This window comes from Condylura cristata, unplaced genomic scaffold (genome assembly GCF_000260355.1).
Source record: "Condylura cristata isolate star-nosed mole 26May11 unplaced genomic scaffold, ConCri1.0 scaffold00003, whole genome shotgun sequence".
In the NCBI taxonomy this organism is placed as follows: Eukaryota; Metazoa; Chordata; class Mammalia; order Eulipotyphla; family Talpidae; genus Condylura; species Condylura cristata.
The window spans coordinates 77,377,708-77,383,278 of NW_004567104.1; positions in this window are offsets into that span (position 1 = coordinate 77,377,708).

The following is a 5,571-nucleotide window of genomic DNA, read 5'->3' on the forward strand; positions in this document are numbered from 1 at the left end:
GTGCTCGGCTTCCGTGGTCCCGGCTCCGGGGAGAGCCAGACGGAGCCCGAGGTCCGGCTGCCGCGATGCCCCCTGGCCGTGGCTCCCGCGGCTGGTGCGCGTGGACGTGGTGCAGCTGCAGACCAGGGGAGCAGAGGGCCGGCAAGCAGGGAGCATTCTGGAGCTGGGTAAGAGCCACGGAGGCGCCAGCAGACACGGCCCTTGCGCAGCCGGGGACGCCCTGTGCAGGCCAGCCCGCGAGAGCGGAGGCCGCCTGTCCGGGGCGGAAGGGAACTGGTGCACGCTCACGGCCCGGCCTCGCCCGTCTGGGATGCGGGCGCAATCCAGAGGGCCCGTGGGAGCGGTGCTGTCTGGAAGGCTGCTGGTTAGGAGTTCGTGGTTTGGATTTTCAAAAAAAATGATCTGTGCAATAAGCTTATTGATTTCTCTTCCTTTAAAATCAGTGCTATTCTGTGGGAAAAGGCCAAGCTTTCCTGGCACGGCCTCTTTTCCTGGAGATTATTAATTTCTTTTTAATAGACCTCAGACTGCAAAATCAAATTTTTATATCACAAAGGGGTTTGCATTTATCTTGAGCCGCGCACGCTTCGCCGTCTATCAAACTGAATTTAAGTTTCTAATTGAAATCATTTTTCAAGTGTTGAGCAATAGAGCGGCAGTAAGTGCGATATTTAAATTATTTAGCCACCTTCTTTATAATTCATTCCGCTTTGCTCCTTGCTGCTCGGTGAGGCTCCCCCTTGCGCCTGACGCTCAGCTCTCTTCCACCACTAGGCCACGACAGCACTGGCGGCTCTTCCCACCCCCTGGCGTCTCCCTGGTCCCAGGGGACCTGGCCACCTCCATTCAAGTCACAGTTAAACTTACGCATTCGCTTTGTTTTGCAACAGGCTGCTCCAGAAACAGAGCCATGAATGCAGCACGCTTGCTTTCAGTCAACGTGGGAAGAAATCCCCACCCGCGACGACGAGCCACTGGGTGGAAAGGCCTCGCCCCTGGCCAGGGCCTAGCAAAGGCGTGGACTGACGGATGCGTCCTGTGGGTGCCGGCCAAGACCCTGCTGGCTGCTCTGGCTGCTTCTGACACCGAGGCCCGTTCCGGGCGCCTGTGTCTGGCTGTCCCTCGGGCAACACGGCTGAGGCTCCTACCTGGCCTTGGGTGACTGCGGGTTCCCTCTGGTCACGGCGTGTGGCCTCCCCGAAGTCTGGCGCTGCCACTCCCTCCTCCCACATACACCCACATACACACATAACCCAGCCCTGTTCACTCCATCCTGGCTCGGGCCACGGCCCGCTAGGCCTCCCCCGCTGCGCCCCAACTGGACACTCCTGCAGCCGCATGTGACAGCCAGTCAGGTCAGCGCCCTGCTGGGGTCCGCCACGCGCCCCTCGGCTCCCAGATTGCCGCCACCGCGGGACCCAGCACCCTGCGTCCTAACAGCGACAAGGCCACCGCCTCGTAACCCCCCCAGCGGCAGCTCGACCTGCCTTGGGTCTGTCCTCACACACAGCTGCCACACGCTGGTGGCTCCGTCGGGGCCTGTAGAATAAATGACCAAAGCCTGGGCCCTCAGACCAAGCAGGCTAAAGCAGAATCAAGTCACCTGAACCTCAAGCCCCAAGCGCAGATGTGAGGGGCGGGGACGTCAACTCATCAGGAGTAACGGTGGCCATCGCCCGACCGCCAGAACGGCCGGAGAGCGGCGGGGCCTCGGGGACGGGCTGCTTGACCCGTGAGCCGCCCGAGCCCGCCGGGAAGGCGGGGAGATGCTCGTCAGCCACCACGACGCGGCCTCTCGCGGCCAGGAGCGGCCGGGCGTCCTCTGTTCAACTCCAGAGCGTGAAACCACAGCACTGGCGTTTGGCTCCGGCGATGGATGGCGCTTCTCCTAAGCACCAGGTACTGCGGGCCACGCAGCTGGCGCATCCAGCCCTGTGGAAGTGAAGGGCCCACGGGCCACAGGGGCTCTCCGGGTGCTAATGCGGCAGCCCTTCCCTGCGGGGGTGAGACGTCCCCTCCTGCCACCTGGTGAGGGGTCTCCCTCCTGGCCCCACCGAGTGAGGCGGCTGGCCGGCAGCTGGTGGGCCCCCGTGGGTCCCCGTGGGCGCGAGTCCACTGGAGGTGCGGGAAAGTGGGCTGCCCGGGCCAGACGCCTTCCACTCGGGCCCCACGGGGCAGAGCCAGCTCTTCTGCACAACATCACGTCACTCTGGGCCGCCGAGACCTCAGGGTAGGTTGTTACCCGCACTTAGCAAGGGCAGAGCACAGCCACGGGCAGCCCACGCCCCACACACACTCCCGCCCGTGGGCGCACGGCCTGTGGTGAGAAGGTCCTTGCGTGGCCTTGGCTCGGGCTCTACTGCCTCCATCCTGCACGGCGGCACACTGCGCAGAGTGGCCGGCGGCCCACAGGGAGCGCGCAGCAGCCGGGGTCTGTGGATGCAGGCGCTCAGCCTCCCACGCCAGAACGCTCAGCTCGGCAGCCCCCAGGAACACAGGCTCGTGTTTAAGTAGGAGAAGGGCAAGACCAGAGGCCACGAGTGGAGTCTGACAGACACAGCCACCACTTCTTTTGCCCACCGACCAGAGAAAGGAGGGGCGTCTGCCGTGACAGCACTGTGGAACATTCCGGTGCCTGCTCCAGCCACCCAGCAAAGCCCTTTGACGGGCGGTCATGTCTCCCGGCTGCCGCTGTGACCTCTGTGCACTGCCCAGCGGCTTGTTTATTGACCGAATAAACATCAAGGCCTATTAGTCCTCATCGGGGGACATTAGCACGTGAAAAATGACAGACTGTACTTATCGTCACTGTCCCTGCCCGAGATCCCATTATTGGTTTAACACTCTGTGGATGAGTGACATTGACCATTAACCGGAAGAACAAACGCCACAGCTTCCCAAGCACAAGCTATCATCGTCATTAGCAGAGGGAGACCGCCCTTCCCGTGCTACGAAGCCGAGACCGCTACATCAGGGCTTCCTCTGAGGCCTCGTGGCAGAGCCAGACATCCAAGGAGCACCAGAAGGAAGCCATGACCTTGCAAGATGGCGCACGGTACGGGCGGAATCCATGCTCGGAGACGCTTCTCCCAGCGAAAGCCAAGGCTTCTGACAGGCTGGTGTATGAATAAATTCATGACATGAGACATTTCCAAAATGTCTGTTCAAAACGGTTTCAACATGAAGTCATCAAAATTGCTGCAAAATGTATACTTTAAATTCAAACAGCCAGGGGAAAGAGCGTGCTCGTTATGTAGAATTCATTACCAGTATTTCGGAGCACAGCCTCTCTAAGCATTTGTTTAGGATTGCGGTTATGCAACTGTTTGCAACATACGCAAAGAAGGAGCTGCATGGGAAATTCCAAAAGCCCAGAGCCTGTTCAGCCTGGATTTTTCTGTCTTGTTAGAAAATACATATATATATTTCCCTTCAAATTTTAATGCAATTGGATGATCTGATTTTTTTCTAATTTGTCATTTTTTGTTGTTATGAGTCACTTGTCATTTTAATGTGGAATATAGAAGTCACATATCATGGATTCTCTCTTACCTTATTACTGTTAGAAGAAAATTACTCTCCTTAGATACTGAACTCACAATACAAGAAAATCTAAGAGTGCAGACACGACAACACGTGTTCACAGACTCATGCCGCACCACGCGCATTTTCAGTCTGGAGCTGGAAACAGCTGAGATCACATGATTTAAAAAAAATTAAGTTAGCCAACAGAGCAGATTGAGGGGTAAAACACACTGAAGCTAAACTAGCTCACTCCTCTTAAGATGAACGGAGTGAAGAGTTGGACACAGCTCTGCACCACCACTGGAGAGGAAATTCCCTTTGGGCTTAACAGGGAAAGCTGGTTACGATGTCCTGCAGCACCAGGTGCAAGAAAACCTACCTGCAAATTCCAGAGAAGAGAAACCACCACAGACACATGCACAAGGGAAAGGCCAGGTCACTTAGAGGACATAGAATTCAGCAACGCCACATCTCAAAAAATGTGCGCCATCAGCAACACAAAATGCAAACGGACCTTCAAAACCGCACATATCTGTTAAAAAATGAGCAACACTGGGCCCTCCCCAGGGGCCAGCAGGTTACAGCACTGCACTGGGAAGCTAAAGCCACTGCAGCACGAGTTTGATCCCCGCCTGCCCCGGAGGTGACCACACGGCGCAGCAGACCTCTCCTGACCCGCCCGCTGCTCCCCTCAGCAGTGGACTTTGTCAGTGCCTGTTCTGCTCCCCACTCTGCCTCTGGTGAAGCCTCTCACCGCCCCTGCACCTCTGGTCTGCGCCCCAGTTCTGTACGCACAAATAAATAAATCTTTAAAAAAAAAATTAGCAACACGAACGTACACCCACACAACAGGGGACCCCAGGAAAAAGGGAGGCTCCAGACCCCCAGGCCCCCCAGGAAGGGGGACGCTGAGCAGGGAGAAGCTGGAGAGGAGCCTGGGGAGGACGGGTGGGAGTGGCCGGAGCGGCAGGACAGCCGGGCGGCGGGGACCCCTGAGCACCCCACCGGCTCCTGGCCCTGGGCTGGCCGCCCAGGACGGGGGACCCCCAGGGTGGGTCCATCCGGTTCCCATGTTGCTCCCCCAGACCAGCGTGCCCGTTTCTGGCCCTTTTCCACGCCCCGCCGGAGGGGCTCGGCCGGGCAGCTTCGGCCTTGCTTGGGGCCAGCCCGTCTGGCTGGACTTTACCCGGGGGGCGGGTGGCCCCCAGCCCGGTGGGCCGCTGCGGCCACTGTCCGGCATCACCCACTGGGCTGCAGCCCTTTCCGCGAACGGTCTCCCACGCTTCATCTCACTGTGGGGAGGCAGAGCCTGCTCGGAGCGGGCAGTTTGGGGGTTCCGCCCCGCCGGTGACACCAGCTCCCGCCCTGTCCCTCCCCGTGAGCCTCAGGGCCTGTGGATGACGGCGCGCCCTCCCGCGCCCCCAGCCACCCCCCCCGAGGCCCCACCTTCCACACGGTCTGACCACATCACCCGGCGTCAGGGCGCTGGTCCTGGCGGGCGGTCCCGAGACCTGGACATGCCTGCACACGGCACTTTCACCGGCCCTGACGTCATGGGGCGCTTCCTGCGCCCCCATTGTGGCGGCTGGGGCCCAGGCCCCGCTTCCTGCCGGTGCCTCTGGCGGCCCGTCCTGTGTGGCCCTGTCGGCCTCGTCCCACACGTGGCTGGCCACGGCCGTCCTCCTCTGGCCTCCCCCACGTGGCCCTGGGCACCGCCCACTCTGCCTCTGCAGGCCGTGGCCACGACGTCTCCTAACAGCTCCACGGGCGGGTTGGGGGCCGGTCAAGGCCCTGCGTCTGGCGGGGTGCTGAGAGACGAGCTGAGGCCGCGCCCCACCCCAGGCCAGAGAGCGCCTTCGGCCTTGCGCATCCCCCACGCAGGTGCGTGGTAGGAAGGGGCAGCGCTGTGCCAGCGGGGGACGCACCCCGTCTCCGCCTCAGTTTTGGGGGGCTGGGATGGACGCTGTCACTTCATTGCTGCTGTGCTGTTTGAAAAGTTCACACGAGGGTTCAGTTGCGCTTTATGAATCCTGGAGGATGTAACAC